Source organism: Chrysemys picta, chromosome 5, assembly GCF_011386835.1.
Source record: "Chrysemys picta bellii isolate R12L10 chromosome 5, ASM1138683v2, whole genome shotgun sequence".
Taxonomy (NCBI): Eukaryota; Metazoa; Chordata; order Testudines; family Emydidae; genus Chrysemys; species Chrysemys picta.
The window spans coordinates 130,122,998-130,149,779 of record NC_088795.1 but is presented as its reverse complement, the minus strand read 5'-3'; the positions used below and the strand labels follow the sequence as shown (position 1 = coordinate 130,149,779).

Below are 26,782 nucleotides of genomic sequence, written 5' to 3'. Positions count from 1 at the left end.
TCCTTCTAGGAGCGAAGGACCTGCCGCTGAACTGCTGCCGCCGATCACGGCTTTTTTGCTTGGGGCATCAGAAATGCTGGAGCCAGCCCTGTTTGCTGCTACAGGAGCCATCATTTTGCTGAGGCATAAAACTAAGAACTAGACCACTTATATTAGATAAGTGACTATTAATCAGTTAGGGACCAATCCAATGCCCACTGAAGTCAATGGGAATCTTCCCATTGCCTTCAGTGTATGTTGGATCAGACCCTAAAGATCTCATAACATTTTTCATAGGAATGTCAGCTCTGGCATCCTCATAATATTCCAGTTTGAATAACAGTATTCCGCCTGACTAAATTATCCTCTGTAGTTTCAATGGGATTAGGTACACTTCTTCACTTCCTGTCCTAAACTTGTATGTGATATTGCTGTTAGATGTTAAAACTATTCTTACATTCCAACACAAATGTCAGAGAGTCAGTATATTAGTGAATGACACATTTTCAGACAATTCAGTCTGTACTAAGAGAGCGGTGCAGTAAATACAGGGAGAATGCATTACATTTTTCAAACTTAAGAGGTTGAATTACTGTCAGTGTAAATTGGAACACCTCCTTCATTATGGAGGCACAATCATCACCTCCATAACAAAAGTGGCAGAGTTCCCAATATTCTGACTTCTTCCATGAAGTTCACTCTCGCAGTCCCTTAGATCAGAGTTTTGAAAGTGAGGTCTGATTACTGAGAATCTGTACTGTGGTAGTAACTACAGGGCCCCAAATCAGGGATCAAGGACCCATTGTGCTGGGCACTATACACATATGCAATAAAAAGTTGGTCCCTACCCCAAAAAACTTACAGCCTATGGGCCTGATCCAAAGCCCACTAAAGTTAATGGGAATCTTTCCATTTATTTCAATGGTCTTTAAATAATGAAATCCGTTGGGTTATTCTAAGGGGACATAATAGGCCTTGTCTATAAAAATCAGCCCTTTAGTTAAATTGGTGCAACTTTGAATAAACTTATTTAGTTAAATCAGAGCAACATACAGAGTAGATATGATTTGATTAAAACCAGGCTTCTGTCAGTTTAGTTTAATTCGATGAAATATTAATTCAGTTTACATCAATTTAAGATTGGTTTAAATAGAATTAAGATTATCTATTGTTTGTACCAGTTAACTAACTTTGATTTGATAAATCAATTTAAGATTAAACTTGTGAAACTATGAATATCGACAAGGTCTTTGTTAAATACTTTAGGGTCATTTGGAATGATAGGTGCTATCTGAATGTAAAATATTACCATGGCAGAATACACCCCTGTATTCACATTCTACACAGAATTATAGTAATCTTTGTACAAAGTATGTCTTGTAAGGTGGTCTTTGAAAACTCATAATTTGCTGGGCAGTATTATCTGGGTAAAATATGCCTGGCAACATTGTATGTGAAGTTAAGATTTCCCTGTATGGTGTTAATAACACATGTTCCAAACCCCACAGCCCTGCCCAAACAGAAGTTGGCAAACAGGTTTGTCCTAAACAAAGGAATGTGTGCAGTAAACAGTCATCAAGCAGGAAGAGAAGACAAAGGAAGTTCAAACAGGTGAAAAACCAAGCTGGGAACACCTTTCTACATAGTCTTTATCTCCTAGTGCCCAGCTGGAAATGTCTTTCAAGAGGGGCACTGAAACTATAAAAAGGAAGGACAAACACCAAGGCAACCCCGTTTCTCCCTGCCTATCACATTCACTGCACCTGAAGAGACAAAAGAAGCAGGTGATGGACTCTGGAGGAGGGGTCCTGACCTACAGGGTTTGGTCAGTCATCTGATGGAGCATATGGTGAGGAACTTTGCTTGAATCGGATATAGTTTGTTAGGCATTTAGTAAGCATTTTCTTGTAACCATTCCTGACGTATGCCTCATTACTTGTACTCCATCTCTCTTCATAGTTCAACTCGTTTTACTGTTATCCAATAGAATGTGTTTAAAATGAAGTGTCTGAATAACTGAGATAATAAATTGGCATATTATTCCCTTACAGGAATAATGGACTTAAAATAAATTGTATTGTTTAGGAGAGGGCTGGGCATACAGGACATACATTTCTGGGGGAAATCTGGGGGTTTGTTGGGGTCACCCTGCAGTATAACCAAGGCTGCTGAGAGCCAGAGTGTAACCCAAGCGTGGCTGGCAGGCTGTAGTTACACACAGATACTCAGGGTGACTTGCACGCTGGAAGGCTGTTTGTGAGCAGCCCAGGTGGAAGCTACTTCAGCAAGGCATTGTAAGGCACGCAAGGATGCAGGGCAGGGGTGACACAGACCCCCCCCAGTCTGGACTCTATCCTGGTATGTCACACTTACATTTGCGGAAAGCCACCTTTTGAGCTCAGAGCCCTGTTATCGTGTCTTTGTTTTGGTCATTTGCTTTTACGGATCAAGTCATTCTCATCCATAAATCATTGCATTTCTCTAACTAGACACATTCACAGAAGGAAAATCAAGAACAGAGTGTTCAACTAGGAATTTTTGTGAACAGTCAGGCTATATATAACTCCGATTGACACTACCCTAATCTGAAATTCTTTACTGGCAGCTGAGTGGTACAAGAGACGTGCAATTCTTTCCTTTTTTTTGAAAACACCTAAGAATTGTTGCCAATCTAAGGCCAATTCATGCTTCCACTGAACTCAACAGCAAAACTCAGACTTTAATGGGAGTAGGAGCAGGTCCAGGAGTCCCCATTGGTCAGTATAAGCAGGGCTTGAAATAAGAATATACAAGGGGTACAGTGTGCCCCCACCTCCTTTATGTTGCCATCTTGTGCACTAGAATCTCAGCTTCCATTTAAAAACAAGTTCCTCATCTATGGATGCAAAGAATACCTTCAAGATGTAACCAGTGCAGTGATGTCTGCAACCATATCTGAGAGGTATGAACTACTTGTCCAAGGCTGGCTAGCTCTTTAAGGCTAGTCGGGCACAGCCACACCTGTGATGGTCAGCAATCTCTTCCCAGCTGGTCCTGGTCAGCTGGGGATTAAGTAGTTTGAGGCAATTAGTAGGCTCAGCTGGGAAGAAGCTGGGGGATTTCCCTAAAAGGTTGAAGAGAGCTCAGCTGAGGGCTCAGTTGACAGGGGAGGTACCAGAAGGAAGGTGTCTCCTGTGGCTAGCCCTGAAGGGAGAGGGCAGCTGGAGAGGAGGAGGTGGCCCTGAGGTAGATGCTGAAGAAGGCTAACCCCCAGTCATATAGAAGGGGGTAAGGATCTAGTCTGGGAAGAGACAGAAAAGTAGAAGGACTCCAGGGATGAAGCAGAGCAGGTCAACAGCTTGAGAGGAGCTGGTCCTTGTAGGAGACAACCCCGGGAGGCAGGGATTACAGAGCACTGCTCTGTAATCTTCTTCTTTCATAGGGCTGGTGTAGAGCAGCAACTACAATTTCACCTGAAGTTGATCGAGCCAAATGGCTACATCAGGAGTAGCAGAATTTATTGCAGCAATGCCTCTTTCATATTTATAAATTGGGCAGTAGTGATATGTTCGATGGTCTGTTGTGGGGGACCACACTTGCACACTGGGGAGTCCTTGATTTTCCATTTCTGCATTAGATATCTGCATCTACCATGGTTGGTTTGAATTCGGTTCAGAGTTGACTAAGATGATCATGGAAGGTCAAACCCAGGAGCCTTCTTCATAGGATCTGGCACAAGGTGCTTATTTTTTAAGTCTTGTTTAGCCCAATTTGCTTTCCAAGCCTCCTTCTGATCATAGCCTGATTGCATGAGGCTAAATTAATATTCCCAGAAAGGCTTGTGGGACTAAAGACATTGCCTGGGTTGTGGGATGTGTTGTCAAGGTCTTGGTGAATAGGAAGGCATCTGTTTTCCTGGATTCACTGAGCTTCATGGAATGTTGCAGCAGTTCGGTGTACTGGGGCGGGGGGAGTGATGTTAGGACAGGCAGCCATGGTGTTGGAGTCAATTTAAGGTTTCCCATGATGCACTGCATCACTGTATTCAGTTGGGTACCCACAAGTCATGTGTAGCTGCATCTGCTCCATACCAGTGTACAATATTCAGCTACTGAATATACAAGTGCTATTGCAGATGTTCACAGCCCTGATGCTGGTGCACCACATGTTGTACCTGCTAGTTTCTGGATTATGTTGGCTCTCATTTTTATCTTTACAGCTACCTTCTCAAGATGATCATGGAAGGAGAGGTTGAATTTCACTCCAAGATATATTGGAGTGTAATCTTGTTGCATTTTTTACTACAGCTATTTTCAGTGTGTTTTTGGCACTCCTATTATCAAGATGAAATGCGCTTACTATTGTTTTTTTCAGGGTTTGGTTTGAGCCTCCATTTCCAGAAATATTGTTCCATATTTTGGAGGTCCTCAGTTAATGCTTTCTCACTGTCATGGAGGTTTGATGCTTGGATTGTCATGGCAAGATCATCTGCATATCCACATTTTCGTGATTTAATTGGAGGCATATCACTTACCTAAATATTGGCGCAAGTACAGAGCCTTGTGGTAGTCTATTGTTTAGGATACTGGGTGAGCTGGTCTTATTACCCAGGTACACCCGTAGGTGTCTGTTACTCAGCATGGTCCACAGCAGGCGAAGTGTTTGGTAGCAAGGTATAACTTTAGCAAGTTTCAACATCCGGCCCTTAATCCATACAGTATCATACGCAGATGACCGGTCAACAAATACTGTGCCAGTCTTTAGGTTTTTTTTGATAGCCAGCTTCAATTTGAGTTGTGAGTGCCAGAACTTGGTCACAACAACTACGTTTTGGCCGGAAGCCTGTCAGACAGGGATAATTGGCTCAGTAAAAGATCGTATTCTTTTGAGGATGATACGTTCACGAAGTTTATAGGTCGTACATAGTAGAGAAATTGGCCTTTAGCTTCCCGCTTCATCAGGAGGCTTTCCAGGCTTTGGAATGGCAATTACCATTGCCTCACGCCATATTTCAGGGATCCATACTATCCTTAAGGTAGCGGAGTACAATGTTGCTAGCCATTGGAGTCCTTTGGGACTGAGATAGTGGAGGAATTCTGGTGGAATACCATCAGGGCCTGCAGCCTTCCCTTTTTTCCCATCGTGGCAAGTCCTTCTTTTACTTCCTCAATGCCAACAGTGGAAGGTTCTCCTTGGGTATTGATGCAAGTGTTCGGTAGAGTTGTTGATACACTTCTCTTCTTGTGTGTTTATCAAGTGGTCCTTTTGTATTTGCCAGCAGTTTGGAGACTATTGAGTTTGGCTGGATTTTTGGTGTCCAGTATTCTGTGGGATTAGTGGCCCCAAGATGTCACAGTAGTGTCCAGGCTTGAGGACTTGAATCTGTAAAATCAAGGTTTTGCACGCAGTTAAGCCAGCGCTGGTGTCTTGCTGTGTCAAGGGAGTGTAGCAGGGCTTTTGCAGTCTGAGAACTCCTGGTCTGATTGTATTGCTGGAGCAACTCCTGCATCTCTCTCGTCCAGCAGGGAGTGTGCTTTTTCCAGAAGCTTCAGGGAATGTTCTTCTTTCCTGCTATTTTCGGGAGCCCTGCGAACCGTTGATAGCATCCTTGCAACAGTTTTCTCAGTCTGTTTGTAGGCATTCCAATCAGCTTTAGCAAAATTCCATCATGGTACACCTCTACCTCGATATAACGCTGTCCTCGGGAGCCAAAAAATCTTACCACATTATAGGTGAAACCGCGTTATATCGAACTTGCTTTGATCCACCGGAGTGCGCAGCCCTACGCCCCCTCCCCCGCCCGGAGCACTGATTTACCGCGTTATATCCAAATTTGTGTTATATTGGGTCGCTTTATATCGGGGTAGAGGTATACTTGTTTCGGAAAGAACACAGGAATGTCTATGTCTACATCGATCATTATAGGCCTATGTTGGCTGTTTGGAAATGCCGATAGTACTTCACGTGTTACGATGAGAGTGTTACCACTTTGGTCTTTAAACACGAATGTTAGTTCTGGATTGTACCCATGTTGCCAGTGGCTTGAATGGAATGTTGATTGTTGTTTTAGTTCGTAGATTAGTTGTAAGTCTCTTGTGCAGATATCCAGTCCGTGAAATCTTCGCCATCGGTTTCGTTTGTTTTATAGCCCCACATAGTGTGGTGACTATTAAAATCACCTGCATAGATTCATAGAACAGGAGTGCTGGGTTTTGGCCATCTTCTGCTAGGAGCTTTATAGACATATGCAGAGCTCCCCTACTTTGATAGTTGTGGTAAATGTGGTCTCCTCTTCGGTTGGTGGAATAACATTAAAATCTGTGATGGTGTCCTTCATGTATATTGCCAAGCTATATTTAGGATAATGGCTAGTCGTTAGGTTGTATCCATAGATATGGTAGTGCCTAGCCTGTTGGTCGTTGTCAACATGGGTCTCTTGCAACATGAGGATACTGAAGTTGTAAGTCTTCAGCAAGTTTCCAAGGTACTCACATTTTGCCCATGAGAATCGTTCAACATTAAGTTGCAGGATTCTTATTCCAGGCCTATTTGGCACATTGTATGGTCCTGAGGAGGAACTTCAGGATTTGCTGAGTGTAGCGGGGTGGTCACCCGCTCCTGGCCTGAAAGGGTTAAAAACAGCCCTGGGAGAGGGCTGTGGCAGGGGAAAAGCTGGGCTGATTGGCGGAAGCAGCCTCAGCTGGGGGCCACGCCCCAATCAGGGTGCAGCTGGCCCTATAAAGGCTAGTGAAGCCAGGAGTTGGCACAGTCTCTCTCTAGCTGCGGAGGGAGACGGGCCTGGCTGCTGGGGAGCTAGATAAGGTACCTGGAGTGGAGCAGGGCTGGGGGAAGGCCAAGGGAGCTGGGGTGCTCTGGCCTGGAAACCCCCAGGCTGTGGCCTAGTATAAGGCCAAATAGGTACTGGGGTTGCAGGGGACAGCCCAAGGCTAGGCTGAGGCAGCAGGTCCAAACCCCTCTTTGCCTGTGATGAGTGGCTTATACTGCAGTCTGCCCCAGGGAGCGGGGACTAGTTGGTGACTGGCAGTAGCCTACGACTGAGGCGATGTCTCATTTTGGCATCTCAAGTGGCTGGGAATTGGTTTGTGGGTGGAGCTTGGAAGTGTCTCATTTTCCCTCCAATTTTCCCTCCATAGAAAGAGGTAAATACTCTTAGGAAATAGATTGGACTCACTGTGCGGAGGGATCACAACAGAGATTTCTTCCATACTAAGACTCAAACTGTTGGATTTGAGGAAGCCATTGATTAGGGTTTGGTATTTCAAGATTACAAGAAAAGAGGGGGTTTATCTTGCGGTTCATATGCACAATAAACAAACATAGGACCAAATTCTGCCTTAAATCTCCCCTCACAACTCCACTGAAACAAGTAGTAAGTGGACTATGGCCACAGTTGCATATTCAGTTCCTTGATGTGCAAATGAGATTACACTCATACCAGTGTAATATCTCCAACGAGATATAAAGCAAACAGCACTGGGCGCAGCATTTTTATTTTGTTTATATTTTTTTCTGATCACTTGCTCTAAAAAAATGGTTAAACTATGGTCACTGCAGACAACACACCTGACACACACCCTCTACTCCGCTACACGCAGGCACATACTCTACCACCACCACCGCACTCCAATCCAGGCAATGCACCCCAGTCTGAACTGTCTCCTCAACCTGCCCATCAGCATACCCTGCTTTACCAAACTACCCTCTCCCAACACTATCATTTGTGAACATTTGGTGTAGTCGTTTTTCTTTGCAATGGGACAGCTGGCCAAACCACTTCCTGAAAAAGGCTTAGAGTAAAATGCTTAAAAGTAAAGCAAAGCCTGAACAGGAGAAGTATTAGCTTGTGGGTTGCATGGCTCTCATACAAAACTTGAGTTGTCTTTGAGTAGAGACTTGTAACCCACTCTCTTCCTCCCAGTGTATTGCTTTATGAATTGATCATATTCCCCAGATCCCTTTGATAGCAAGGCTATTTCTTAAAATGAACAGCATTACATTTATGGGCAACGTGTTTGTAGATTGCAAAGCCAATATATGAATGAGAACAGGAAATTCTGCAGTTATGTTGTAAATGAAGCAGCATGCTGATTGATTCGTTCATTCAGGGGACCTGTATAGTTTGTGGAATAATGGACACATTTTACCAAACTGATTTTTGAAAACTAGCAAGTACTTGGAAAAAGAATCTAAAGTGGTACAAGAGAAAGATTCACTAGTAAGTGTAAGCAAAGAATATATAAGCTTATGTAAGATGAATAATTACTGTCTAAACCCCCTTAAACATAGGCTTCTGTCAAGATTGTAACTTACAATGAAGTTGGAGGGTATGTAATAACCATACTGCAATCTTCTTCAATTGGCTTGTATCTTTGTTTTGGGCAAGCACAAAATATCTCTCTGGTTTATTCAAAATAATGTATTTATATACAATGGACTTACTCTTGCACGGGTGCAAATCAGAAATCTCTCTATTGAAGTCGCTGGGGTCAGTCCACTGTAAAATAAGTAAAAGCCAGAGGAGAATCAGGTCCATTTTCTTGTATAACAAAATGCTTCACGGAGACGAAGGAAAGGATAAATTTAGATTTAAGGTTCAAAAATACAATGACACTTTCACAACAAAAATTTGGTCAAATCCAAAGTGTTTTCATATTTGTTATAAAATAGAAAGCTTCCCAAAAATTGGAGGGGGGGGGGAAATCACTGAATTCTTAATTTGAAAATGATCCTTTCAGTGAAAAATCATATTGGCTTTAAAAATGAACCACATTTTATATGCAGTGCAGTTTTGAGTGAAATTACTTTTCTACAAGAATGGATTTGCACTGAAATCATGGTGGGCGGGGAGGAATCTCATTTTGTGCAAAATCTCATTTTATGGTGAAATCTCCAATATAAACACCCTACCTCTTAGATTTCACTACAAAACAGTATTATCAAAATGTAATGCTATACAGGCAATTAAAGGGGCACAGCCAGGGATTAGTCCGAAAGCCAGCACTACATGGCATGTATCCAAAAGTTATTTTCAAGGCACTCAGGGAGAAGATGGTGAAATATTGAGTAAAACTTAAATGTAATAGACTCCAATCAACCCACAATAAGATGATCCAAGTTTAAAGGTGTGTGGTTTGCAGGCTATTATGGAAAAAGCCTCATTCACTGCTCTTCCTGAAATCCTTTTTACAGTGCAGCATCTGCTGTTGAGGTCTGCAATGGCACCTAGTATCTCCTTGTGACTCACTCTTCCTGCCATATGGTACCAAATGCTGTGCTCAGCCTTAAAGGCAAGGGGGTGGGGTGGTGGGTGGCTAACTTGGAGGTACATAAAGGAAACAGGTGGTCTGACCTGACAGCCCCTGCATTCTTTGGCCTCTTGAATCCTAATAACTCTGATTCTGACTGTAGTGTAAGACTTAACTTCATAATCACCTTTAACAACTTTGGCATGGAAAGGATAGACACACTAGGAGCACCCATCACCTCATTCAACCTTTTCAGATTGTTCCAACTGCTCATATCCCAGCACTGCCAAGAATAGATTGAGAGCTGGAAGGGCATTGCGGGTCTCCATATATATCTGTGCATGCTGAATTCTTTGTCAATTGCAAACCTGAAGAATAATGGAAGGATGTTCTCCCATCTAGCCTCTTGCCCTATTAATTCCTCTTCCACCTCACCCCGCACCAACCCTACTCCATTGAAAGATGCCGTTAGCCAAAGCAGGAGTTTGTTGCTGTTACCAGCATGCCAAATTAAAGACCTGAGACTCCTGTACAGTAACTCTCCACTTAACGTCCTCTCGCTTAATGTTGTTTCGATCTTACATCCCTGCTCAATTACAGAACATGCTTCATTTAAAGTTGTGCAATGCTTTGCTATAACGTCGTCTGGCTGCCTGCTTTGTCCACAGCTGGCAGCCCCCCTATCAGCTCCCCTACGCCCCCCCATAGCGCCTCCCACCCACTGGCAGACCCCGCAGATCAGCACCTTCCCTCTCCCCCCCCCGCCTCCTGCCTGTGGCAATCAGCTGACTTGCAGCTTTCAGGAGGGATGGGGGGAGCGAGGATTCGGCCCGCAGGCTCTCCCTCCCTCCCCTGCCTCCTGAATGCTGCAAGCCATCTGATTGCCGCAGGCAGGAGGCGGGGGGGGGGGGGAGGAGGAGTGGCGTGCAGAGTAAAGGGGAAAGAGGGGGGGAAGAAGAGGCAGATTAAGGGTGGGGGCTTGGGGGAAAGGGTGGAGTGGGCGGACCGAGGGTTGAGCCCCCCGCCCCTGGTGCTTGCACAGTAGGGGAAGCTGCAGCTGCGCAATGCGGTTCTCCTAGCCTACAGCACCTTCAGCCTCCTTGCCTGCCTCATTGTCTCCAGTGCCAGTGGGCTGTGCCTGTGTGGGGTAAGGCGGGGGTACCTCCCAACTATAGTACTGTACTGGATGGCACAAAAAAATTCCCTGGAACCTAACCCCCCATTTACATTCATTCTTATGGGGAAATTGGCTTCGCTTAACATCGTTTCACTTAAAGTTGCATTTTTCAGGAACGTTAATTGAGGAGTTACAGTATATGGTGTTTTCAGAACTCCTACAGAGGCAGTGGGACTTTTGGGTGTGCAAGAAATGCAAAACTGGCTCCACATCTTGCTACAAATTCTCTATCATCCCCCCCAAAAAAACCTAACTAATGAAAAACATTGTCCCTTTGTGGTTCTGGGCCTCAAACAGTGCAACACTGAGCATTGCAATGCTTAACTTCTAGGCTGCTAGAATATCACAGGAACAATACTGAGATTCACACAGCCTGAGTTAGGCACCTAGACTCCCTACACAATGTACAGAGAGAGAGAGGCCCTTAAGAATATGATCATAAAACCCAGCACTGAGTGGAGAGCTGCCTAAAAGGAGTGTGTCCAAAGCCCCACCCCTTCTCAGGGAGCTGGGCACCTTCCTGCAGCCAGGACATAAGTGCCTATCTTTGCTAGAAATCCACAAACCGGAACCCACTGCCCAGAGTCAAGCAGCTTAGGCACTTAAATCATTTCTTGGGAGAATGATTTAGGTTAGTGGTTTTCAAACTTTTTTTCTGGGGACCCAGTTGAAGAAAATTGTTGATCCCCACAACTCAACAGAGCTGGGGATGAGGGGTTTGGGTTGTGGGAGGGGCTCAGGGCGGGGGCAGAGGGTTGGAGTGTGGGGGTAAGGGCTGCAGGGTGGGGTCAGGAATGAAGGTTTGGGGGATGGGAGGGGGCTCGGGGCTGGGGCAGGAGGTTGGGGTGCAGGAGGGGGTCAGGGCTCTGGGGTGGGGCCCAGGATGAGGGGTTTGGGGTTCAGAAAGGGCTCTGCATTTGCAGGGGCTCAGGGCTGGTGCAGGGGCTCAGGGTTGTGGGCTGCGGGTGCACGCTCTGGGGGGGCCAGGGATGAGGGGTTTGGGGTGCAGGAAGAGGTTCTGGGTTTGGGGGGGCTCAGGGCTGGGGCAGGGGATTGGGGCATGGGCTTACCTCAGACGGCTCCCAATCAGTGGCGCAGCCGGGGTGCAGAGGCAGGCTTCCTGCCTGTCCTGGCACTGCGGACACGCTGCACCCCAGGAGCAGCCAGCAGCAGGTCCGGCTCCTAGGCAGAAGCATGCAAGCAGCTCCGCAGGGCTCTTGCCCACAGGCACCCCCCCCCCCCAGCTCTGGAGGGGGGCAGTGTGCGGAGCCCCATGGCCCCCCTGCCTAGAAGCTGGACCCACTGCTGGCCGCTTCTGGGGTGCAGCGCGGTGTTGAAATAGGAGGCACTAGCCTGCCTTAGCTGGGCAGCACCGCCAACGGGACTTTTAACACTAGGGTTCCTGGGTGCTGAGCAAGGCGACCCAGTGCCTTACATGCCATGACCCAGCACCGGGTCGCGACCTGAACTTTGAAAAACACTGATTGAAGTGCCTCTCTCACTCCACACAAAAAGGCTGGAGGGGAAGGTACTGCCCACCTTTGCTCTAACCACTGGGATAAGAGATCTCACCTGTAATTTGGGAGACCCAGATTCAATTCCCCATTCTGCCTGAGGTGGAGAAAGGATTTGATCTGGGGATCATGATGGAGTGGCAGCTTAGCACATTTGAGTGAGTGAAGTTGTGCTCTGGCAAGTGGAGTTGCAATGTGACTCAGACTTGGGCTGGTCACTCCTCTATCATAGCAGAGGAGCTGCCAGGCCAAACCTGAGTAGATGATGTTGTGACACGGTGCATGAGGTCACAATGGTACTCCGGTGTGGCCTAGCAGCCCCTCCATCACAATCTGCTGCCCTAAACAACTGGCCAGAAATCTGCCAACCTAAGCAGCTGTCTAGTTTGCCTATAGCTAGAGTGGCTCCTGTATCTCTGCATAATTAAGTGATCCCTCTCCCCACATTACCCCCTGAGACCAGTTGAGCTACTTAGGTAGACCGTGACCCCAAACCCTGTGTAGAGAGGCAGCAGCCGTGTTGATTCAATTGTAAGTTGTCACAGAATAAGTGAGTGGGTGGAAAAATGCTAGTATGGTGTCAGTAGGGTGACCAGATGTCCCGATTTTATAGGGACAGTCCCGATCTTTGGGTCTTTTCCTTATATAGGCTCCCATTACCCCCCACCTCCTGACCCGATTTTTCACATTTGCTGTCTGGTCACCCTAGGCATCAGTCTGATTTAATCAAGTCCATTTCTATCATTTTTGATTAAAGTCAGCCCTTGATCTTGTCAGCCTGCATGTGTATCCTACCTTGAGTTGCACTTGGCAGTGCTACTGACCACACCAGAGCATCAGATCTTTGAACTGTAGTTACTTTTGGTGGCTCCTTCCTGTTTTTGATTAAAGAGGCAGTAACTGAATTATCCAGTAATACCTGCCTAAATTCCAACCACCTTTAGTCTCTTTAACAAGTAAATTGCTAGGGGTTCCCCCCGTTCTTGGAGGACAATCTTAAAGGGACACTATCAACTTGACTGATTCTTTACAATGCACATCACACCCTCGTTAAACCCCGAATTATTTTAGTATTTTATTTGCAACAAGAAAAGCAGCTGCTTCATCTTTTCCCTGGCGTAATAAATACCTACCCTGCCTGGTAATTGCAAAATGGCCATAGAACCTTAATAGCTCTGCTTGGTTTAGGCAGCCTACACACTTCAGATCACAGAGAGGCAAAAAAATAAATTAAAAAAAATATTTAATGCATTGCAAGTGGAGAGTTATATTTGGCTGGTTAAAATCACTGCACCATTTAAAAAAACTATTTTAATTGTCACTTTGTTTTACAGTGTGTTCTGGCATGACAACAATATTGTTAGCATTAGTGTGGGTGGGTGAATTGCAATCACACTTAAGGCATTAATAGGTACTAAAACCTGACGTGTGATCTGTGTAGTAGTGTTGTCTCTCTCACCAACAGGAGTTGGTCCAATAAAAGATATTACCTCACCCACCTTGTCTCCATTATGGGATCTGGCAGTTAAATATTTATCCTTCAAATGCAGTGTCAGATGTTCAATCCTTTCTTCGAGAGGATTGTGTTTCGCTGCCAGGGGAACCAAATTATGATATTAGATGCAGGTCAGAGAAGATACTGAAGTCTAGCAAATTTGTATATGTCTTCACTGTATAAAGAGTTTGTAAAGAATGGGACTGCATGTTTTCCTTGTCTGAATGTGATTAAAGGTCAATCAGTTACTTCCATTCCATTTGAATAACTAAACCTTTCAAAGGAACAATTGGTCTTCACTAGCAGGACCAAGTACTGATTTTGCCCCAGATCCCTAAGTGGCCCCCTCAAGGACTGAGCTCACAATCCTGGATTTAGCAGGCCAATGCGCAAACCACTGAGGCCAAGGGGATTCAGAGTGCAGGTGGTGGCTCAGGGCTGGGGCAGAGGATTGGGGTGTGGGAGGAGGTGTGAGGTGCGGGCTCTGGGATGGGGTTCAGGGCTGGGGCAGGGGCATCGGAGGGGGTTCGGGATGCAGGTCCAGTGGTGCTCACCTCAGGCAACTCCTGGGAAGCTACCGGCATCTCCCTCTGGCTCCTAGGCGGAGGCTTGGCCAGGCGGCTCAGTGCGCGGCCCCTGCCTGCAAGCGTCGCCCCCATAGCTCCCATTGGTCGCGGTTCCTGGCCAATGGGAGATGCGGAGCCGCCGGAGTTTGGGGAGAGCCCTTGTGGACGCCCGTCTGAATAGGGGCTGAACAGAGATGCCGGCAGCTTCCTGGGAGCTGTGCAGAACCAGGCAGGCACCCTGCCTGTCCCGCTGTGGGCGGCCAGCTGGACTTTTAATGCCCAAGTCACTGGTGCTGACCGGAGCTGCCAGGGTCCCTTTTAGACCGGGCGTTACAATCAAAAACTGGACACCTGGCAATCCTACTTGTGACCCACTCTAGCCCAGCACCTACCTGTCCCCCAGACTCTTGGACTGACTCCAACCCGGCTTTGACCTTTTGCCTGTGTCAAGACTCAGATCCTGGTTCTGACCCAAGGCCTGTCCCTAGGCCCCGGTTTCAGTGCTGCCCTTGGCCTGGTCCCAACTCCGTCCTCGACCACAGCTCCAACCACCAGGCCTGAGCACCTAGAACCCTGAGCCTGACACTTAACTGCCATGGAACCTTCACATCTCCCCATTCCACCATCATAAGTCTCCCAACTGCCATGGAACATTTAAGTCCCAACAGCTTCCCAAATACATTCTTCCTCTTTTAAACAGTTTGGCCAATAGAATATTCCCCTCCCCCCTTCCCATGGTCCCTCTTACTTCCTCCCCTTTCAGATCTTTGCTTTATTCCCCCTCTACCTCTGAGACAGGGATCCCGTTGGATGCCTTCCTTGGATAGTCGCGACACTGCTTTTACGTTTCTCCCGCACACGTGCAATAGTGTGCCCATGGCTGTGGATGGGATGGGAAAGGAGTCCTCTAAAAACCAAAACATCACAGCAAATAACTGACCATCTGTGGCATGGTGGGTGAGGTCTATCTGCAATGAAAAGCAATTACTCCCTAATAAGCAAGCACAGAAATACTAATCAAGCACTGTTCATTACATGCTGTCTTTGGAGACGTGCCACTTGGAGGAGTTTGAAATTAACAAATTAAAAAGGGAGGTGAGAGCAGGAACAAAAGGCAATAATATTTATAGCATTTGCTATTTTCATGGAAACAGAGGAGCAGAGGGGGCTCTTGCTGAGGGAGGGTATGTGGGGAGGACCAGTGCCAGGAGGGGGTTTTCTGGATGGGGGAGTACAGGTCACTGAGGTACAGGAGCTGGGCAGATGGGATTGGTGGTATAGGGGGGCTGGGTTTGTTGGAGGCAGGGAGAGGGCAGAGTTCTGTATGGAGGGAAGGGAGGACGGAGTTCTTTTTGCTATAGGGGACAAAGCTGGTATGAGGGTGGCGCACATAGGCGCTGATTTTGTGGGTGCTCTGGGGCTGGAGCACCCGTGGGGAAAAATTGGTGGGTGCTCTGTACCCACCAGCAGCCAAGCTCCCTGCTTCAGCTCACCTCATCTCTGCCTCCGCCTCCTCCCCTGAGCGTGCCGCGTCCCTGCTTCTCCTCCCAGTGCTTGCTGCCGCAAAACAGCTGTTTCACGGCATAACAAGCTGTGGGAGGGATGGGGGAGGAGCGGGAACGCAGCACGCTCAGGGGAGGAAGTGAGGAAGAGGCCTGTAGGCACCCATACTTCCTACATACACCTATGCTTCTGCACACTGCTGCCAGTCGAGGCTCCAGGACATCTTTCTCAGCCTAAGCCCCAGTGATCCAGGAACCAGAGGAAGATAGGCACTTAATTTTGTATGTGGGAGCTGATCTGGTAGGCATGCTCAGAGAATGCCTAACTCCACACAAGACAGCTCCTGGAAGCAGTCTGGTTCTTTTGTAACCTGTAGCCCAGTGGCTTGAGCACTCACACAGGATGTGAAAGACCACAGGTTCAAGTCCAACCTTTACCTGATGAGGAAAAGGGATTTGAACAGGGTTTCACCAATCCCAGGTGCGTGCCCAAATCACTGGGCTATAGAGTCACTCTCACTCTCAGGCTGATAGTCCAGGCTGCTGGGAAGCACTTCTCTCTATGAGAGGGGTGAGACCTGTTTTCAGCGCATCCCATTGGCTAGCAGGCTGGCTTTTGTGGATCGCATTCTAAAGCATGTAGTTTCTACCCATTCATTCCATAAGGAGCATAGACACCTAATTCAGGCTCTCTGACTTGCAGTGTTGTTCCTGTGATTGTTTTGTCCCTAAAAGCTAGATGTTGCAAATTTTAGCATCAAGTATTGTGTGAAGGTGCTTGTCTATGACACAATATGGTAGGATGCAAATTTAATTAGTAAATGTTAATATGTTTTGATTTGGGAATGTTGATCCAATCCAAAATGTTTCATGTTGGCTTTGTTCAACACTAATCTGTCCCCATGAGCGGCCATGGTGCCTCATGGGAATTTAATTCAGGTGCCTTATGCTCCTTTTCTCCTCTATGGGCCAGACTATGAGGCTGGACTACATCTCCCATGATGCACTAGTCTTCCCGTAGTTAAACAGTTGTGATTCATCATGGGGAATGTAGTCCAGCCAGGACCCTGGCAGGATGAGCAGAAGGGGGGCATGAGCTACACTAGCTACAACTACCATGATGCACCGTGCAGCTCAGGCAGAAAAGAATTAATGTTGAACTGACCCAAAATGAAATCTTTTGCTTCTATTCAAACCAAAATGTTTAAATTTGGGTCAAATAGAAAAAACTCTGGGAAAACTGAGATTTTGCCGAAACTGCATTTTCTGTCAAAAAACCAACAACAAACTTTGAGTGGCAAATCCCTGACCAGTAGTATAGGTGAAGGTCTTAACTGATGAAAATGTAATTAAGGAACAAGGCAAGGAATTTACAAAACTGGTGCAAATTAGCAGATGTCATCTCCAAACCCATCAGCATACAAATACTCTCTTCCAAAGAATGGACAAATGCAAAGTATTTGGGATCTGATCTTCGGCAAAGCAGTTTGAATTGACTATTTACATCTGTCAGTTATTATCCTGCAATTGCTGCTAGGACAGTCATACAATACAAGACAATAATACATTTTCTTGAAAGAAAAATGTTTCCTTTTCTGATGGATGACTCATGTATATTTGGATCTAAACCATCCATTCATTCCAGAAATTCAAATCAAGAAAATAAAGACACTTGGTCTTCTACAAATTCAGTATCCCACATACAAGCATGGCAGATATTGTCACTGAATACTAACAAAAGCTGAGATGTCACACACAAAAATATTGTGAAAAGAGACCAACTTCCCATTCCTTCAGTCAGTCACGAGTAGCATTCTCACTACTCTGACAATTATGGATAAGGCTATGTTTTAGTTATGGGTGATTTTAGTTAAAAATCATGGACAGGTCACGGGCAGTAAACAAAAATTAATGGCCTGTGACCTGTCCACGGCTTGTACTATATACCCCTAACTAAAACTTGGGCTGGGGGTGCTCTGGGTGGGGTGGCTCTGGACCTCAGCTGGTGCTGAGGGGGAGGCGGGTGGCAGCTCACGTCTCAGGACCCCACCTGGCCAATGGTGCTGTGAGGGGATGGTGGGTAGGGTTAGCAGACTCCCTATCCGGCTCTGTGCAACTCCCCGGAAGCAGCCAGCATGTCCCTGCAGCTCCTAGGGAGAGGGAAGACTAGGGGGGCTCCGCGCACTGCCTCCGCCATGAGTGCCAGCTCCACAGCTCCCATTGGCCAGGAATCACAGCCAATGGGAGCTGCGGGGGCTGTGCCTACAGGCAGGGGTGGCGAGTTATATGGGTCCGTGGTGCTCGTGCTCCAGCAATATTCAGGGTCCGGGGGCCCGGCTCCACCAATGTTTGGGGCCGGGTGTCTCCCCCGGTCCCACCTGCCACCCCTACGCGCCTCCCCTGACTGTCCCTGCCTGCACCCTGGGCAGTGGGCGGCTGCCCCCTGCAGCTCCGTGCTGCGCTTTGCTCTGTCGGCTGCAGTGTCCTCATACCCCCTAACCACTAATGCCAGGGCAGGCTGATGCAGGCTGACCCTGCCCTTCCGCCTCGGACAAACGGACCCTTCCCTTTTCCGGCGGGACCCTCCGCCAGCACAGGGGGCCCCCTGCCCGTAGTCACCGCTCCTGCCCCACGCTGGACAAGGGGCAGCCCCATCCCCCACCCCCAGTGAGGCTACAGTGAGGGGCAGCAGCAGGAGAGAAGGCACACACGTGATGGCCCCTCCCTCCCGGCACCCACCACAGGGGAGGCGAGGGGGCTTCCTGGACCTGAGAGGGGACCTAGGAGCACGTGCAGTGATAGTGGTGCGAGGTGAGTGTGCTGTTGGGGCGGGGAGGAGAGGGGAGCCCCTCCCCCAGAGCTCGCTGCTGCTGGCGCGGAGAGGGCTTGGGGGAGTCCTCTCTGGCCCCAGTTGGGGGCAGCCTGCCTGCACCCCAAACTCCTCATCCCCAGCACTGCCCCACCCCAGAGCCCACACCCCTCAGCCACAGCCCTCACCCCTCTGCACCCCAATCCTCTGCCCCAGCCCTGAGCCCCCTTATGCACTGTGAACCCCTCATCCCCGGCCCCACCCCACACACCTCAACCCCACACCCCAACCCTCTGCCTGAGCCCCTCCCACACCCCAAACCCTTCATCACCAGCCCCACCCCACAGCCCTCACATTTTTACATTATTTTTAAAAATATGTATTGGCTTACAAAGCACGTGTGGAGGGAGCGGAACTTGGACCTGTTTTGGGCACCACCAAAAATTATACAAACCTGTCACCTTTGCCTGCAGGCAGGGGTAGCGTGCAGAGCCCCCTGGCCCCTCCGCCTAGGAGCTGCAGGGACATGCCAGCCTTTGCAGGGAGCCCCCCCCCCCCCAAGGTAAGTACTGCCCCACACCCAAACCCCCTGAGCCAGCCGCACCGACCGCTGGAGAAGTCTTGGAGGTCATGGATTCCAGACACAAAGCCTTAATTATGAGTAATAGGCATTAACAACAAAATAAAACAGAAGTGTGATGAAGAGAGAAAAGTGTCTGCAAGGAATCAAAGGCTTGGCTAAAAAGATGAGACTTGTGCTCCATGGTCTGAAGACCAACAAACATTATCTCAGACGGATCTTTGGAAGGAGGGCATTTCATAGTCATGAACCCTGCCTCAAACACAGCCTGCCCATGTTGATTTCCCTCATCTGCTGATCAGATTCATTAACTAGTTTGGGGAAGAATCCTCTTTGGGACCACAGTGTTATGATTCAGATATCCCCAGGTCAGAAGGTTCCACTATAATCAACTTGTCTAACCTGCTGTATAACACAGGCCACAGAGTTTCCCCAAAATAATTCTTTTTTTGAATTAAAGCAGGAAAAAATCCAATCGTGATTTAAAAATTGCTAGTGATAATGAATCAACAAATATCCTTAAGTTGTTCCAATGGTTAATTACGCTCATTGTTAAAAAGTTGCACCTTAATTCCAATCTAAAATTTATTTGTGCCTGCAGGCCCTGATTCAACAAAGCACTTAAACTTATGCTTAACTTGAAGCGTGGGAATAGACCCCTTGAAGTTAATAGACTAGGAAAAATCAATGTGGGCAGGCTGTGTTGGTGTCTGCCTACTAAACTCCCTCCCTCCAATAATCCATCTGATCTTGCTTGTTAAACACAGGAGGTCAATGAGAGTAGTCATGTGCCTAAATTTAAGCATGTGCTTAACTAATAAAGTTAAGTGCTTTGTCAGATGGGAGCCACAGTCATGGCACAGAACTTCCTTTAGAAAAGGAGAGGAAAAACAAGTTGTCCAAAAATGATGCTGGCACATCAGAAGATCTGACACGCTTTGCAGGCAGGCAATAAAACTTCATAGGAAACAGTCATTTTTACACCAAACAATACTGTTTATAGAGTTAAAACAACGGATAGACATAAGGTTCAGAGTCCTCCTCTCATTCTCCTACTGTTAAGAAAGAGAAGGATCCATATTATAGGATATGGAGAATAACGGTTGTGATATTTCATTTTAATTGGTGGGTTCTAAGAATTCTGAATTTCTCTATTCGGTCTTTCACGAGCGACTTACCTTTGAATCGGGTAATCATCACAGCAGGACTTAAGTTGGTTTTTATAAACAGAGGGTTTCAAAAGACCCCAGTTATATTAAATATTTAGAAACCTAATTTGTAAGGAAATTGTGTAGGTGTTAATATGATGTTGCTGCAGGTCCCTTTATGTAAACTGCAGAGAGTATCAGCTGGATTCTAGGAGAAAACTTTAGATGTTCAAAACACCAATATTTTGACTGCTGTATTTTCAGCCAGATTTATCTTAAAGTTATATTTGTGCAACTCCACTGTGGTTATGAATCCATAGAAATGGGGGGGAGGGATAGCTCAGTGGTTTGAGCATTGGCCTGCTAAACCCAGGGTTGTGAGTTCAATCCTTGAGGGGGCCACTTAGGGAACTGGGGCAAAATCAGGACTTGGCCCTGCTAGTGAAGGCAGGGGGCTGGACTCAATGACCTTTCAAGGTCCCTTCCAGTTCTAGGAGATGGGATATCTCCATTAATTTAATTTATAAAATGATAGCTAAGTAAGAACTATTGGTTTATCTTTATCCATGCCCTTACAATCAGAATTGTCATCTGTAAAATATCCGCAAGCTTTTGTTCAGTCTCCTTTTAAAAGATTGCAGTGATGGGACTTCCACCAATTCCCAAAGGGGTTGTACAGACAAGAATGAGAGAGATCCAAAACTTCTTAGAGTCCATAACAATAATTTGTGGTGGGATCTAGAAAGCCCTTAAAGAAATAACCATTTTAATGAACTTTTGAAAATTCTCTGATAAAGAACGCATTAAAATAATGAAAAATAAAATAAAAGATATTACCTCACCCATCTTGTCTCTCCAAGGGACCAACAACTATAACACTGCAAACTTAAAACAATGTGAGAGTCTGCCTTAAACTGTCCAAAGCTTGCAATTTCAGAGTTTTATAGAATCATACAAATGTAGGACTGTAAGGGACCTCAATAGGTCATCTAGTCCAGTACCCTGTGCTGAGAGAGGACTAAGTATTATCTGGACCATCCCTGACAGGTGTTTGTCTAACTTGTTCTTAACAACCTCTCATGACAGAGATCCCTATGTAATTTGTTCCAGTGCTTAACTACCCTGACAGGAAGTGTTTCCTAATGTCTAATCTAAATCTCCCATGCTTCTGCTTAAACCCATTACTCTTTGTCCTGTCCTCAGGGGTTAAGGAGAACAATTTATCACCCTCCTCTTTATAACAACCTTTTACATACTTGAAGACTGTTATGTCCCCCCTTGGTCTTCTCTTCTCCAGACTAAATAACCCCCTTTTATTAATCTTTCCTCATAAGTCATGTTTTCTAGACCTTTAATCATTTTTGTTGCTCTCCTCTGGACTTTTTTGAACTTTTCCACATCTTTCCTGAAGGATGGTGCCCAGAAATGGACACAATACTCCACTTGAGGCCTTACCAGTGCTGAGAAGAGTAGAAGAATTATTTCTCATGTCTTGCTTACAACACTCCTGCTAGTACATTCCCTTCTCATTGAATAATGGTCCTACCCTGTCCTCAGTGGCGGATTAATAATTTTGCCGCCCCTAGGCCAGGAAATAATTGCCACCCTGGCCCCGCCCCGACTCCGCCCTTTCCCTGCCCCATTCCAACTCCCTCCCCAAAGTCCCCCCCCCAACTTCACTCCTCCCTTCCCCTATTGGATCCCTTCCCCAAATCCTGCCCCCGGCCCCGCCTCTTCCCCCAGTGCGTGGCGTTCCCCCTCCTCCCCCTCCCTCCCTGCCCCGTGAAACAGCTGTTTTGCGGCGCAAGCACTGGGAGGGGAGAGAAACTGGATGCGGCGGCGCCCTTGCGTCCTTGCAGAGGAGGCGGAGGTGAGCTGGAGCAGGGGGGTGGGGCGCGGATGGGAGCTTCCGCCCCTGCAAATTTGCCACCCTAGGCCTAGGCCTTGTTGGCCTAGGCAATAATACGGTGCTGCCTGTCCTTGGTCTTCCTCTTACTTCTCATGTACTTGTAAAATGTTTTCTTGTTACCATTTATGTCCCTGGCTTGCACTCATCTTCTAAGTGCCTCCTAGTGGCTGAGTGTGGTATTGCAATCTTTTCCCCACTTTTGGAACCTGCTGTAGGTTGCAGACCTTGCTAAACAGGTCTTTAATGGCTCACCCACCTAGCCAAGTCACACAGTCAAAATGGACCCCTTCCAGGGTAGCAAAGAGTTCACCAAACTGTTTGCCCTTACCAGGTTTTTCAGCCCCATCTCTGGGCCCTATAAATCCAACACTTCACTCGGGCTTCTAAAGGAACCTTGTCTCCTTCTTGGGGCTTAGGCCACTTTATTAGTGGCTGGGGGTTGAGGGGGAACCCAGGTTCCAATCCAGAGACTCTATAAACAGAAGCCATATATATATATATACTGCTTCCTTTAATTACACCTATACCCCGATATAACACAAATTCGGATGTAATGCGGTAAAACAGTGCTTTGGGGGGGGCGGGGCTGCGTACTCCGGTGGATCAAAGCAAGTTCAATATAACGTGGTTTCACCTGTAACGCGGTAAGATTTTTTTTGGCTCCCGAGGATAGCATTATATCGGGGTAGAGGTGTAGTTGCTGCTGCATTCCCCGGGTTTCTTCCCACCTAGTCCCTTTACCTGAGGGTTAGATTTTTCAGATTCTCTTGCTCCCAGATTTAGCAAATGCAGCCCATCAAGTGCCTTTGGCCAGAGCACCCTTCCTTGCTCCAGCCAGGAACTGACCTGCTAAACCCCTGAAGCTCCTTGTTTCTCTGCTTGCTGGGCTCTGATTAGCTGTTTCCATGAGGCAGACCCGGAGGACCCACCTTCTCTGCTTCTTCCTGGGGAGAAGTGTAGTTGGACTGCAGGGCCTCCAGCAGGTATACCCCGTCACAGTCCCTTAAGCCACTGTGATCTCTGACCATACTTCCTATCTTTACTACGCATTGGGATAGTTTGCTCTTGTGTCCTTAATAATGTCTTTTTTAAAAACTGCCAACTCCCTGGTCTCTCTTCCCCCCTCCCCCCATTAGATTTGCTTCCCACAGAATCTTACCTTCCAATTATCTGATTTTTGCTAAATTCTGCATTCTTGAAGTTCATGTCTTTATTCTTCTGTTGTCCCTCCTACTGTTCCTTAGAATCATGAATCGGGACTGGAGGGATAACATTTTCAGTGAGGGGACCTTTGAATCTGAAATTCACACCCCTTCCCCTCTTTTGGTCCAATAGAAGTTGAATTTATTGGCCTTCAGGTCACTTGGAAATAGAATAGGAAAGCCTATTCTATTTCACACAGGATACTGATGAAGAAGAGATAGAGGGGAGGAATTAGTTTTCATGGCAGGTAGATTTTTGTAGTTAATATTGTGTCTATCTGGATGTATTTGCGATAGGTGTTCTATTTTCTTTCAGAAAACCTTGGAAAAGCCCAAATAACTGTGGCACAGATGAACTCCTGACTTTAACTATATTAGCCCAGTTAATTTAGGGCAGGTCTTCACTACGGGGGGGTCGATTTAAGATACGCAAATTCAGCTACGCGAATAGCGTAGCTGAATTCGACATATCGCAGCCGACTTACCCCGCTGTTGGGACGGCGGCAAAATCGACCTCTGCGGCTTCCCGTCGACGGCGCTTACTTCCACCTTTGCTGGTGGAGTAAGAGTGTCGATTCGGGGATCGATTGTCGCGTCCCAACGGGACGCGATAAATCGATCCCCAAGAGGTCGATTTCTACCCACCGATTCAGGCGGGTAGTGTAGACCTAGCCTCAGTCATTCAGAAATAGACTTGACCATTCAATTCAGAATATACTGTAGAAGACAATGGTATACCATCTCTCCAAATGCCCATAGAGGTACTACAAGGCTCACTTATTTTAGTTGGTTTATTTTTGACTACTGCTTGGCTCTGACTTTTGTTTCTTAGTTTTATCACCTTGTCCCCCTGCCCTCCCCACACCACCACCTCCGTTCTTTGCACCCAGTGGGGAATTGAACCATTTTTGATTCTGGAAATGTTGGCAGTTGCCCAAAGGTTATTGGAGTGGGTAATTGACCCAGCACAGATGCTCATTTTTAATGGGAACCTAGAGAACCAGTCCTAAAAAGCCAAAAGCACTACTACTGGTTTGCACATTAGTGATTTGGAACTGCTGACTCATGTAGTACAAGAGGAAAGCAAGGGTTATTTTATGTAGCTATTTTGTAGAGAGATGATTATGATGGAATGGGCTCTTGTATTCACACCCTACACGTTATTGTAATAATCTTTGTACAAGGCATGTCTTGGGAGGTACCATTTGAAAATTCATAACTTGCTGATCAGTAATATCACAGTAAAATGCATGTAAGAACATTATGTGTAAAGTTATGAACATAAGCTGAAATCATGACTGAAGTGTGTTTCCCAGATAAGTCTGGGGAGTGTTTAAACTAGTTTCTCAGAGACAAAGGGCAAGCTGATGCAGGCCAAGTATCAACAAAGCTAATGGGCTATCACCTATAAAGTGGCCAGTCTTTGGCAAGAAAAACAACTGGTGGCACCTTAAAGACTAACAGATTTATTTGGGCATACGCTTTCGTGGGTAAAAACCTCACTTCTTCGGATGCATAGAGTGAAAGTTACAGATGCAGGTATTATATACTGACACATGGAGAGCAGGGAGTTACTTCGCAAGAAGTGAGGTTTTTACCCATGAAAGCTTATGCCCAAATAAATCTGTTAGTCTTTAAGGTGCCACCAGACTCCTTGTTGTTTTTGTAGATACAGACTAACACAGCTACCCCCTGATATTTGGCAAGAAAGGTCGGCAGAGACAAAGATCTCCTTGTTAGCAGAGAAAGAGCATGAGGTCTCCTTCCTCCACCAGCACCCTGTCTCTTGGTTATCGGATGGGCATGCTTTTCAAAGAGGGACTGAAACTATAAAAAGGAGGGACAAACATGCAAAGAAACCTCTCTGTCTCTCCCTGCCCATCACACTCTCTGCACCTGAGGAGACAAAGGAAACAGCTGTTGTACTTTGGGGGTGGGGGCCTGATCTGAAGTCTTTGGTCAGCAATGCTGTTGGAAGTATGTGGTGAGAAATTTTGCTTTACATGCAATATAATTAAGTTAGCCACTAGAAAGCATTGTATCTTTGTTTTTCTTGTAACCATGTCTGACTCTGGTGACTCATTGCTTGTACTCACTTAAAATCTATCTATTTATAATTAAATCAACTTGCTTTATTGTTTTAGCTAACCCAGTGTGTTTAAATTAAATTGTTTGGGTAACTCCATTTAAGGTGGTAAACTAATATATATTATTCCTTTAAAGAAATAATGAACATAATACTTTTGAACTGTCTAGGAGAAGGCTGGACAGTACAAGACACACTGTTTGGGGGAACATCCGGGCCTGGGAGTGTGTTGGGATCACCCAGAAGAAGTAACCAAAGCCAGAGTGTAACTCAAGTGTGGCTGGCAGGCTGCAGTTACACAGAGACACTCAGGATGTGACTGGCACGCTGGAAGGCTGCTTGTGAGCATCCCAGGTGGGAGCTACTGCCGCAAAGTATTGCAAGGCTCTCAAGGTTGCAGGGTAGTGATGACACAGAGCCTCACTGGTCTGGATTACACCCTGACCTCAGCATGTCACAGCGATGTGATGATCATCTGGCATAGACCATCAGCAGAGTTTGAACTCTGAGTGTGACGTTGTCCCCCATAATGCTTTATAAAAATATGCTTATGAGTGTAAATATGACATAACTGGAATATGTTTTATGCTAGATATGCCATGTAACATATCTTTGCAAAGGTTATGTTCCACTGAATGTATTCAGCCTATTCGTATGCATGTATCATTTTTATATCTGAAGTTATGAGCATTGGCTCTATGCTTGTATTTAAAGTGTTTGCTGTAGGAAGCACAGAAGGCAGACTTGGTCAACATAATGTGAAGGGGTTATTCAAGTAATTGGGAGTATTTAGCTAACAATGGACCTTGAGAGATGCCAATCAACATCTGAGCTTTCCTGGGAACGTTCAAACTAACATGTAAACAATGGTGTCGGCCTGTAAAGAACTGAGTCATGCATGGACATGTGACTTGCCCATGTGACTCCAAAACTCCATCTTGTAGCTGTGATTCTGCACAGGAGAACACAAGGGGTCTCCACCCACAAGAGAGAGACTATATAAGGCCCTGGGAAACCCCTCCATTTTGTCTTCAGCTGGCTCAAGAGATAGCCTCTCCACCCCAAAGAGATGCCTGAAAGAAAGTGGAACAAAGAACAGTAACTATGGGGGTGTGAGTGATTGCTGGACCCAGACTAGGAAGGAGTCTAGTCTGTCAGAGAAGCTTATTGGAACATCTCTGTGGGTGAGATTTACCTGCATTTAGTTTCCTACTGTATTAAGCTTAGACTTACATGTTTTTGTTTTATTTTGCTTGGTAATTTATTTTGTTCTGTCTGTTATTACTTGGAACCCCTTAAATCCTACTTTTTATATTTAATAAAATCACTTTTTACCTATTAATTAACCCAGAGCAAGTAATTAATTCCTGGGGGAGCAAACAGCTGTGCATATATCTCTATCAGTGTTATAGAGGGCAAACAATTTATGAGTTTGCCCTGTATAAGCTTTATACAGAGTAAAACAGATTTATTTGGGGTTTGGATCCCACTGGGAACTGGGTGTTGGAGACAGGAGCACTTCTTAAGCTGTTTTCAGTTAAACCTGAAGCTTTTGGGGGACGTGGTTCAG

General features: G+C 46.3%; 1 long non-coding RNA gene across 1 annotated transcript; it reads left to right on the top strand.

Moving 5' to 3' along the window:
* Positions 1-1,542: 1,542 nt before the first annotated feature.
* Positions 1,543-26,554, top strand: LOC135984148 (uncharacterized). Its single transcript, XR_010602056.1, has 2 exons — positions 1,543-1,828; positions 25,383-26,554. It is a non-coding gene; the product is annotated as an uncharacterized LOC135984148 (long non-coding RNA).
* The last annotated feature ends 228 nt before the right edge of the window (positions 26,555-26,782 follow it).